The sequence below is a fragment of the Colobus angolensis genome, unplaced genomic scaffold (genome assembly GCF_000951035.1).
Source record: "Colobus angolensis palliatus isolate OR3802 unplaced genomic scaffold, Cang.pa_1.0 Scaffold92, whole genome shotgun sequence".
NCBI classification, from domain to species: Eukaryota; Metazoa; Chordata; class Mammalia; order Primates; family Cercopithecidae; genus Colobus; species Colobus angolensis.
This window is the reverse complement of record NW_012123154.1, coordinates 8,474,689-8,487,383: the sequence shown is the minus strand read 5'-3', so window position 1 is coordinate 8,487,383 and position 12,695 is coordinate 8,474,689. Positions and strand designations below refer to the sequence as shown.

Sequence of the window (12,695 nt, the reverse complement as noted above, 5' to 3'; positions counted from 1 at the left end):
AAGGAAGGAAGGAAGGAAGGAAGGAAGGAAGGAAGGAAGGAAGGAAGGAAGGAAAAGAACAGTCACAAGATAGTTGAGCTCTCTCTCTGTCATGTGAGGACACAGCAAGAAGACAGCCATCTATGATCAAGAAGGTGGGCCCACAGTAGACACCAAACCTGCCAGCCCCTTGATCTTGGACTTCTAGCCTCCAGATAAATAAATGTGTCTGTAAGCCACCATAAAAGCCAAAATTCTATGGAATTTTGTTATAGCAACTTGAACAGAGTAAGGGAGTGGGGTGTAGAGTCTCTTCAGATGCTGGTAAGGAAGTCCTCTGATTCTCACATTTTAAATTTTGATTGCTAACCCGAGCCTGCCATTTTCTTTCTTTCATGCATCAACAGTGCCCAGCAACAGCTGTCCAATTCCATTGTCCTTGTATGTTCTATCTCCTCCCACTCCCATTCTTTTCAAATGACGGAGCTATCACACAGCACCATCCCCTTCCACCTGCACTCCACTGTAGCTCAGCATATGTGAGTGTCTCAGCCATCACATGCTGCAGCATGCTAGAGGCACCAACACCTTCCCTGCACCAGAGCTGGCTCCTCATTGCCAGCCGGCCAGTTTCCCATTCTTACCATCTGCTTCTAGAACACTCCTGGTACCTGCTGCCTTAGGTTGGATTTCCTAGGAGAAGAACCAGAGACAAAATGTAGGTTAATGTGATTTACTGAAGGAGTACTCTTCAGGAGAGATTGGAAGGGGTGGGAGAGAATTAGCATAAGGAAAGGGAAGGACTAGAGCAAGGCTGTGGTCTCAGGACAAACCAAAACTTAGCCTGAGCCCTGTCGGGATGGGTGTCCAGGAGCATCGTTCCACGCAGAGCTGCCCTACCTTTGAGGCAAGGGGGTAGGGGTTTCTACCCCTGTATCAGTCATACCCCAATCCTGAGATATTGGGTCTGGAGTAATATGTATTATCTGTGCTTTAAGTCAGGCAACATCAGACCTAAGCTTCTACATTTTCCTAGACCCTCTTCCTGTTAGGCTTTTAATCTGCATCAAATTACTTATCCATTCTAAACTTTAGCTACCATCTCTGAAAAGTGAGGATATTAATTTCTATGTCAAAAGATAATTGTGAGAATGAAAGGAGCTAATTGTACAGAACACTTGCACTTGCACAATATACCTTTATGAGTGCAGTAGTGAGCACTACCAAATGCTAATTCCTAATCCTCTCACCCAGTCCCAGCACACTGTTATTTGATTTGGGGCAAGTGAGTTAACCTTTCTGAATATCAATAAAATAGGTCAATTTTCATTTCCTACAAATCTTACAGTATTGTTGTAGCACTGAAAAATACACACACACACACACACACACACATACACACACACACACACACACTGATATGGTTTTGCTCTCTGTCTCCACCCAAATCTCATCTCGAATTGTAATCCCCACATTTCGAGGGAGAGGCCTGGTGGGAGGTGAATTGGATCCTGAGGGTGGTTTTCCCCACGCTATTCTCATGATAGTGAGAGAGTTCTCATGAGACTTGATGGTTTTAAGTGTGGTGCTCTCTCTCTCTCTCTCTCTCTCTCCCCCTCCGGACACCTTGTGAAAAAGGTGCCTGCTTCCCCTTCCCCTTCCACCATGATTGTAAGTTTCCTGAGGCCTCCCCACCCACGCAGAACTGTGAGTCAATTAAACCTCTTTTGTTTATAAATTACCCAGTCTCAGGTAGTACTTTTATAGCAGTGTGAAAACAGACTAATACACACACACACACACTCACACACACAAGTGCTTTTTTTTTTTTTTGAGATGAAGTCTTGCTCTTGTCATCCAGGCTGGAGGTGCAATGGTACAATCTCAGCTCACTGCTACCTCCACCTCCCAGGTTCAAGGGATTCTCCTGCCTCAGCCTCCCAAGTAGCTGGGATTACAGGTGCCTGCCCTGCCTGGCTAATTTTTGTATTTTTAGTAGAGGCAGGGGTTCACCATGTTGGCTAGGCTGGTCTCGAACTCCTGACCTCAGGCGATCTGCCCATGTCAGCCTCCAAAAGTGCTGGGATTACAGGCGTAAACCACTGCACCTGGCCTCAAGTACTTTTAAAACTAAAAAATATCATTAAAATTTAACATTTTGTTAGTCTCAAAAACATTTGCTGTTGAAATCTTATCCAGTTTCTAAGAGTTCAGAAAGGTAGCATATTTATTTCATCATAAACTTTTCATTGAAACTTAAGATTTGCAAGCTTGATTTTTCTATTATTATTCTGCTGATATGATGCTATATCATATGAATGGAACAAGAAAAAGAGCTATAAGGCATATTCTGCATATAATAATAAAAGACTCTGACCCTCTGGCTGCAAATATAAATAATTCTTTAAGTCTTAATTTTAAATCAAAGTAAACATGACTTTATTTTCCTTGAGTGTATTGAGAGTCCAGCTACAACTTATTAACTATGGAATGGCTCCTGTGTGAATGAAGTACCACTGGTACAATTTCTTACCTGTTTTACTAGAAATAAACAAACAGAATGATTTTAGTTTGTGTTTTTAATTCTCTATTTGAAATCAAACAAATATAAGACAGAAAATGCAAATACCTACATCATAATACCTTTTGTTAAGTGTGGACTTAATATCCTTTGTTAAGTGTGAACAGACGCATGCTTACATATTCAGTTCTACATCTGACAAGGTGTTTTGTTCAAACTTATAATCTTATAAAAGGGTGTTCCTGTTTTTGAAATTTTCCTTTTATTCTTTCTTAAGGAGTAAATCGTTTCTTGATATGGCTTATTTTACTATCTGTCTTCCTGGTTGCTTAATACCAATAACAGTGACAGAGACTACACAAAAAGAAAAAAGGTAATATCACTGACAGAGTGACATCTGCAAAAACGACAGAGTACAGATCTCCAAAAATTTTCTCCTCCACAAAAACAATGAGAAAACTGGCAAAAATGGTCAGAATCAAGGCTGGGTGCAGTGGTTCTTTCCTGTAATCCCACCACTTTGGTAGGCCAAGCTGGGAGGACCACTTGAACCCAAAACAAAAATTAGCCAGGCGTGGTGACGTACACCTGTAGCCCCAGCTACTTGGGTGGCTGAGGCAGGGGAACCACTTAAGTCCAGGAGTTTGAGGCTGCAGTGAGCCAAGATCCTGCCACTGCACTCCAGCCTAGTCTCAATAAACAAATAAATAATCAGAATCAACTTTTTCAGAACACTAGAAACTAATCAAAGGCCTGCAGCAACCCAGGTAGTGTTTATTCAAGAAATGGCTGAATCTCATGAAGAAAAGTGAGCTTTGTGATGACTTAACTTACTCTATTCCCATCTTTCCCTCCCCAGTTCCACAGTAACCTTGAAAACTAAAAGAGCATTACCACAGTGAAAACCAATAGCCTGGCAGCTACAGGAGGAGGCAGAAAAGGATTAGATCTCCTTTGAAGCCCCATTCTCAAAGAACTGTCATTATTTGACCTGTCCAGTGGTTCCCTGGAAGACCCCACTCACAAAGCCTTCTTTATTTGACCTGTTTCATAGCTGACCCAGTGTGAAAAACACTGGCGTAAGATTGCAGGTGCCTTAGGTGGTAGATAATAGTTGAGACAAACAATGAACCAACTAAAAAACTTTATAAAAAGGAAAGCTGGGGAAAGAGGTCTTTATAGAGGCTTTGATAAGCTCTGACATATTCCTGGGAACTTAGAAGGTCATGATCATGCCCAGAATTGTGCATATACTCAGGAAAGACCTGAGAAGCAACTAAGTCCTTACGTCTGGTTAACCTTCAGGCTCTACATAAGCAAGAAATGAAGGCTAAGGCAGAGTTGTCAACTGCCTGACTGAGTGCTGAAGGCTAAGTCAGAGTTGTCAACTGCCTGACTGAGTGCTGAAGCCTTGCTCCAACACACAGAAACCCTTGGTGAAAACTGGTAGACTTACTGGCTTCAGGCATTTAAGAAAATTTCTGTTCAATCATTAGCTGACCACTAAGCTAACTGAGCAGAGACTTCAATGACCACACATGGCAAAGAATACACTCTCAGAATTCGATCAGAAGGGTCACTAAATAAACAACAACAACAAACAACCCTGGAGAGGGAGGAGAATCCAGAGTTTGTGGAACTGAAAATGTGCAGTTCTCAACAACAAAATTATAAGACATGCAAAGAAACAAGAAAGTATTCCTCATACACAGGGAAAAAGCAGTCAATACAACCTGTCCCTGAGGAAGCCCAGATGTTCCACTTGCCAACAAAGATTTTAAATTAGCTATTTTAAATATGTTTCAAGAGCTACAGGAAAGCATGTCAAAAGAACTAAAGGAAAGTGTGGGAATGATATCTCACCAAATGAAAAATATCAATAAAAAGATTAAAATTATTTCTTTAAAAAAGAATTTAAAAAAATAGAAGTTCTGAAGTTGGACTAAAGATGTTCAACAGTAGTTTTGAGCAGGCAGAAGAAATAATCAATGAACTCAAAGATAGGTCTATTGAGATTAATCAGTCTGACGAACAGAAAGAAAAAAGAGTGAAGAATAATGAAGAGAGCCTCACTGAGCTGCAGTATGCCATGAAGCATGATAATATATGCAAAATAAGGGTCCCAGGAGAGGAGAGAAAAGGCCAGACAGAATATTTGAAGAAATAATGTCTTAAAACTTCCCAAATTTGATGAAAACCAATACTACCCATCCAAGCTCAATGAACTCTAAGTAGAATAAAAATAACATTGGCAGAGAAAACTTTGTTAGAGATTTAGTATTTGTAACTGTGTGTTTCTAAGGAATTCTCATTTATAATTTAGTTACTTGATTATTTTTCTCTTTGTCGTATCACTCCATGATAATGTAAAAGGGAAAGTGTTTCTGACGTCTAAAATCTAAGTTGGGGCAGGGCACGGTAGCTCATGCCTGTAATCCGAGCACTTTGGTGGGGCCAAGTCAGGAGGATCACTTGAAGCCAGGAGTTCAAGAGAAGCCTGAGCAATAAAACAAGACACTCTCTCTACCCCCTGCCCAACCCCCAAATAATTAGTTTGGTGCAGTGGTGCATACCTGTAGTCCCAGCTACTCAGGAGGCTGAAGGAGGAGGGTCACTTGAGCCCAGTTTGGAGGCTGCAGTGAACTATGAGCACACCGCTGCACTCTAACTCCAGCCTGGGTGACACAGCGAGACTGCATCTCAAATAAATAAATAAATAAATGTAAAATCTAAGGTGGTGGAGATGGGGGAAGAAGGCATTTGGAAAAGAATAGAAAGCACCACTAGTCCTCAAAGCCCATATATTATTAAAAATATAAAATAAAAAGTAAACTAAAGCATAAATGTGCATACATATGCCATAGTTAAATATTTAGGCTAAGTCTGAGCTCAAATTGGAATGTTTTTTAATAATACATAAATAGGTTCATGGACCATGTCTTATTTGCTTAGCACTGTTGCTATCAAGATTATGGTCATAACCTGGAAGTCCAACATTTTGCTTAAAGTTTTAGAATTCTCTTTATTAGGATGCTTAATTTCAGTGGTAAAAAGTTTAAAATAACATAAAATTGGGAATCTTTATAGTCTTATGAAAAACTGCTATTTTGAAAAAGGCTAATAAATCTTAAACAATTTAAGATAAGAGTACAGAGCTGAAAGTCATAAATTCCCTAGGAAATTTGTGATTCAAAATGGGATAATTAGCCAGGCACGGTGGCTCACACCTGATATTCCAGTATTTTGGAAGACCCAGGTGGGAGGATTGCTCAAGGCCAAGAGTTCAATACTAGCCTGGGCAATATAGCAAGACCTTGTCTCTAAAAAAATACATAAATAAAATTTAAAAATTAGCTAGATGTGTGCCTGTAGTCCTAACTACTCAGGTGCACAATCAAGGTTACAGTGAGTTATGATTATGTCACTGCAGTCCAGTCTGGGTGACACAGTGAGACCCTGTCTCAAAAAAAAGAAAAAAGGGATAATTAAAACTAAAAATCAATTTTTTGAAATTATAAAGAACATTTACAGAGGGTGAGTCATTCATTTTTAGCTTTTGCTATTTAATCTTGACTTTGTTCCCCCCCAAAAGTTAAAAGCTACAGAGAATATTCTGTAAACCTCTTTTTATTGTTTTTTAAACTTATATTTTAAAGTAATTTCAAACTTACAGAAAACTTGCAAGAACAGTACAGCAATGCCTGCATATTTTTCACTTGGTTCCCTCAACTATAAACAATGTACCACATTGGTTTTTGCATTCTCTCTCTGTCTCTCTATCTCTGTTGTCGCTCTTTCTCTCTCTCTCTCATAAATATAATTTTATTCTGAGCCAGTTGAGAATGAATTGCAAATATGACCTCCTAATTATTTTAGTGAGTATTCAAGGACATTATTCTATATAATCAGAATATCTCCATATCTGTCATGAAATCAATATATTACTGTAATCTAATCTACAGATCCAATTCACATTTTGTCATATTTCTCAATAATTATCTTTATAGGAAAAAGAAAATTTTACCAGTCCAGGATGAAATCTCAAATCATGTGTTACATTCAGTTGTCAAATCTTATGTCTTCTATAATTTCAAATGGCTCCTCAGTCTTTTGTTGTCTTTCTTGAACTTGAATTTTTGACAAATACAAGCCAGTTATTTTACAGAATATTATTTAATTTTGATTAACATGATGAAATAACTTTTTTTAAAAATTAACAATGGAAAGGAACTTCAAGATTTTATAAATTAATCAGCACTCTCTCTATACCCTTTATCTCACCTCTATGCGGCAGCTTATACAAGAAAGAATGCCCCACCCTTGAGAGAGAGAATGGAACAGAGAGAGAGGAGAGTGAAAATAAAAAAGGGAGTTGTGAGAAAATTAAAGCAATCAGAGCAGTTTCAGAACAAGAGAAACAGCTTTTCTACAGCCACAGCCTTATTTAATTCATTAAAACCTCATAAATTTTAAATCCTAAATACAATTCAGTGGAAGTAACCAGTAGCTAGGTATAAATAGGCCACTGTAGTCAAAGCTCAGTGTATCTAGGTATCTATATTTCTTTCCAGACTTGAAATTCTAGTTTCATCTTTACATTTACATTTTACATAACCTAGAGTGTTTGCAAAACCAAGCTATGTTTATTATTCCATTTTCCTTGAAGAACAATTTTCACCTTATTAGAACTCATGTCTTCTCCTTCTTCATTGTCTAATTTCCAACTGGTGGTCCCAGCAGTTTAACTGTGTGTGGGCATTTCAGGTGTTTCGTTACTGTAGTGATCGTTCCAGGATCTTTTATTTTCAATAAATGTAATTCAGCCAACAAGTAAACTTCGCCTGCATGCAATCATTGGGTATTCATAATTACAAATATTATTTTCTGAAGGAAATTATACTACATATTTGTAGCCTCAGACTACAAATTTTTCAAAACTATACACAAAATATAGAAATGCATTTGCAGCAGTGACATCAAGGTTCACATGCTGTTATTTCTAAAAATTATACAATGATTTGATCAATGTGGCAGTGCTTCATTCAACTCCCATTTTTTCCTGCATCCTGTAGTTGGTAATATATTACTCACTGGTCTTGCTTCACCAAGACTTTGTAAAAACTTTAAAGTATTAGCTCTGAGTTAGAGGGAAACTTCATAAGTCAGAATTCTATTTTAATTAACCTAAAAGGATATACAGGTTAATTCTTTTGAATTTCTCTTGTAAAACATGTGTATTCTTTTTTCTGTACTGATTTATCATGCAGCTCATATGAGAAAGAGATGAAATAATATAGCAGGCAAGAGCTTTAAAAGTGATTTTATCCAAGACGTTCATTTGAAAGGCAATCAAGAGAGGCTCAGAGAAACTGTGTGTCCAGGCTTGCTGACACCAGGTCTACGATCCTTGCTGCTATACAACACAAAGGGACTTGCAAATCTTCTTAAGGTGATATGTTTCATGCACAAAAACAGCATCAGCACAGACTGTGTCCTGTATATTCTTGACAGAACACAGGAACATCCTCTGCTTGAAAAGGTTAACCTGCTCCCGATGAGTGCATTTGCGGAGGGCTGAGAAGACAGCCGATCAATTGTGGCCATCACGGCCAGATCACTGTCTTACAGAGCCAGATTGTGGGTAAGCCCTCATCCTGTTAGCCTTCTCTAGCCTCACCCTTACATAATATCTAACAAGTACTTTATGAATATCCATGTGACGGGAAAGCAAAGTATTAGCCTGCCCAGAGGGCCTATGAGTCTCCATCCAGTTCTGCAATACTTGAGACTTCCTGTGCCAGGATGCAAAAATTGAGTTGAGATGCAATTTTATCCAGCCATTGTAGAAATTTCAATAAGACTTTATTCCAGAGACTTTGGCCACATAAAAATAAAATGCAATGGATATTTAAAAATTCATCCAAGGATTTAAAAGGAAAGGAAAACCATAAAAGGACAGAATCAGAATACAAATATAAGTAGAGAAACCAGATGAGAGGTGGAAAAATTAATCAAATAAGTTGTAGTTTTGTTGGTGTGGTTGCAATTCATTAAACCAATTTTTTTACCAACTGATGGGTTTTTTTGGTGAACTGATGTGATCAGATTGTTTCTTTTTTGTCATACAGGCAAGAAAAACAAGGGAAAACAAATTCATTATTTAAACATAAGAAACATGTTTCAGCAAATTCGTGTGCAGTTAACATTTACTGAGTACTTCATATTACTGAATACCCTGCCTGGTTCTTCCATGTGTGTGATCCTATTTAGCCTTCATGACCATTTAAAGAAATACGATTTGTATTTCATGTACAAATTGTGTGCTAATTGCTACAAAAGTGTTACAAGTTAGGGTTGGAGGAAGGCATGAAAGATACATTAGACATTTATACATGGAACAGTATGCACCTTTGTATTGATTATCTATTTATTGCTGCATAATTAAGTAACTTAAAACTTAGTAACTTAAAACAATGATCATTTATTAGCTCTGATAGTGTCTGTGGGGCAGGAATTCAGACAGGGCATGTGGGGATGCCTTATGTCTTCTGCACAATGGGGCCTCAACTGGAAGACTCGAAGGCTGAGGCTGGCATCTTCTGAGGCTCACTTACACATCTAGTGGTGAGACTGGCTATTGGCTGCAGATCTAGCAAAGGCATGGACTTCCTTACAACATAGCAGCTGAGTTCCAAGGGTAAGCATCATGGGAGACAGATATAGAAAAAAAAAAAAAAACTCTCCTTTTTGAGATCTAGCCTCTTAGCCTCAGAAGCCACATGGGATTCCTTCCACCATACCCTGCTGAGGCAGTCAGGACATGCACAAGACTATACCCCAATTAAAGAGTAGCGAAAATCACTCCTGTCACTCCCAGCTCCTGGAGGGGGAGTGTCCGTCAGACTGCAAGAAAACCAAGTGGGATGGAACAAATATATAGATGTGGCCACCAATAGGATATACAATTTTTCCCACATTCTTACTCTCTAGTAAAAATCTTAGGGTGAGCCCTGGATTTAGTCAACACCAGGAAATATGTTTCATGTCAGGCAGCCAGAGAAGGGAAGGGAAGGGTAAAGGATTGTTCTTGATTGGGGGATCCAAGTAGTCTTCACAGAAGAGACAGTATTCAAGCTTTATCCTGATTTGGAGGATTTCCATTCATTTATTTACTGAGTGCCTGATGGGGTATATTGTTGATAACATGCTAAGTGCAGAACATATAGGAAATTCTACTTCCCAAGGCACAGGCTGAGGACAATCTCACAGAGAGGGCTGCAGGGTTGACCCTCGTGGTGAACTACTCACCAGCACCCTTGGTTCTTTCCTTTCGTGGGAACATCCCTGCCAGCCTTGCTAGAAGCTAGCAGTTTCCTAGAGATCCTGACCCACACTGCCTGGCTTCCCTTTATTCTCTACCACAGTGGATAGAAGTATCTTGGCTTATTGCATATCAATAAGCAATTTGGGGACCAAGTTAGAAACTATTTTATATTACTAAGGGAGAAAAATCCTATAAAACATAGTAGATAGACTAAAGCAGTCTATTTGTAGATTATTGAGTTCACATTTTTAAAACTTTCAAAAAAGATAAATTTATTGGAATGTGAATTCAGTATTTAAAATATATAAAAGCAAATATTTTTCTAATTTCCATTTCCTTTTATTTCACTGTTTCCTATTATTTCTCTCTCTCCCTATGTGATTCCACATAGAACACAGATCAAAAGCTGTTACTTGTTGATGGAGAAATATGCAGAAAAATCAAATGATACTTGTAATTAATAATTGGCAAAATAAACTAGAATTGTCAAAGCCATCATTAGGATTTTCTAAACCCCATGACTTATTCTGTTCCCTGAACAAGTGAAGCTTTTAGCAATGATAGGGCATTTTTTTTTTAATAGCTCCAAGCCTTATATTTTATTACAGAACAACTTCCCAAAGTAGGATATGTCCCAGATTTACACATCAATGTTTCAGGAAAGAAATATTTCCTATTTCAAACCCATATGCATATAAAATAGCTGACTTAGAGAACTCAGTGTAAGTTCCATGTCTCTTCTCTGACAAGGAAAAAATGACCATGATTCAACTGTGATTTCTTTTCTCATATATATGATTAGCTCATAACTTCAGACTTATTTTGAAAATAATTGGATACCTTTACAGTTCATAAGTTTGTAAATTTTAGTTCTAATAGAGGATCAAGGCCTTGTTATGTAAGAACAAAGTGATTCCAAGAGGTTAAGAATTTCACTGGGTGCAGACATATATTTTTCAAGGATGGAGAATCTTTTTTAAAACAGAAGTGGAATGAAATCCAAAACTCTCATTTCTCCCTTCTGAAGATCATTAGATCTGGCTCAGAGATAAAGTTAAAATATAGTGAAATTTAGATCAACTAGCTCATCAGGCTTAAGCTAATTCAGAGACCTGTCCAGTACGATAAAGCTCCTGGATAGTCTGTTATCACCCTTCTGTTGGGGTCCGCGTGTTTCCTGAACAAAGGAATGAACACACAAGACAACACAAGACAAGACAAACATGGCGGCCACCCCAAACAACACGCTCCGCTTTATTTTATACCGTCGTTTGTGGAATGTTACCAAGTCACAAGACACATTGTTGTTTTTCTGACCTTTCCCTGACTTACTGAATTTCCAAGATGTTTACATATAAACAAGCCCCCAGGGGTCTGCTATTTGCAACTGAGGCCAGTCTTGTAGGCTCCTTTGTCCTCCCTGTTTGCAGAGGAGGAATGCCCAGCTTCGTTTGCAAGAGTGGGACTTATAATATTAGCGGGGGAATGCCCTGCTTCATTTGCGAGAGCAGGATTATAATATTAATGGGGGAATGGCCTGCTTCATTTTCAAGAGCAGATAGTCCTCTACATTTCCCCTTTCCTTATTTACAAGTTTGAATTTCTTTCAAAACCATCATTACATGTTGAGCTCGCTGGGATTCGGTGTTTGCCCTTTGGCACCGTCTCCAGCAGACTGTGAAAATGACAAAAGCAAGAACAACAATCAATACATTGCTAGAAATAGAGGTCAGTAAGGTTTTTACAGGGCTCATAGGGTTCAAAGACATCAAACTTTGTGCAATACCAGTCATCAAATCTGCACCAGTCAGCAATGGTAACTGATTGCAAAATGTTTCAGAAATGTTCTGTGTTAATTCTTGTATTTCTCGGGAAAGATTATTATGACCAATTAAAAGTCTCTTTATCTCAGTCCAATTATGTACAATGCTGTTAAAAGGAACAGGAGTAATACAAAATTGGGTAGTATTCCAATCATATTTCAACAAAGCTCGTGTATTCAACACTGTTAGTTGATCTCCCAACCAAGAAACCACTTGTTCCAGATTATCCACTCACTCAGTCAAATGAGCATCTATGTCTCGTTGCTGCTGCCACAACAAATGTGATTGTTCATGCCACTGTTGCACAAATTCTGCATTTTATATACTCTGGTGTAGAGCTAATCCAGCAACAGTAGTGGTGGAAGCAATTGCTACAAGCCCTATCACTGCGGTCATGACAATTCCAACCATCCTCTGACTGTGGTGGACAAGATCTTGCATAGCCTTGTAAATTTGAGTAACCCCAGCAGATTCACTCCAAGTATGTGTTAAGTTTACAGGTAGCCAGGTTTCTTTTCTGGCTCTTAGTATATATAAATCGGAATGAGACTCATTCCAATTATTATTCCACCAAGTAGTATTTATACAATTTAAGAATGTACAATTGTTTATACAGTTAACTACCCCTGTATTATTATCCCATTTAAAAGTTCCTGTCAACAACAAGTAAGGCTTTCTTACACATGCAATATCTAGAACTCTTTCAATGCAAAGATATATGGAAAGGGTTAGCAATATTAGTAGTAAGATTTAAGGACATGTTTCCCGTGAAAGTGAACATTGGTTTATCAGCAGCTAGCAACTTCCAAATATAACTTTGTATTTGTGAGGTATTAGCCAAATGCGGCATAGGGTATCACCCCTATCATGCCAAATAATTGTTTCAATTCAATTGTTCAATGCCATCCACAGACCACCATCATGCCAAATAATTGTTTCAATGCCATCCACAGAAATGCTGTGATTACCTTTATGCCAACGTAGGTTGACATGACCAAATTTAGTTTGAAAATCTCCATGTACACTCCAATCTGTGATAAGGTAATTA

General features: G+C 38.3%; 1 pseudogene; it reads left to right on the top strand.

Moving 5' to 3' along the window:
- LOC105504507 overlaps window positions 1-12,695 on the top strand; it is a 121,944-nt pseudogene that overhangs the window by 60,961 nt on the left and 48,288 nt on the right.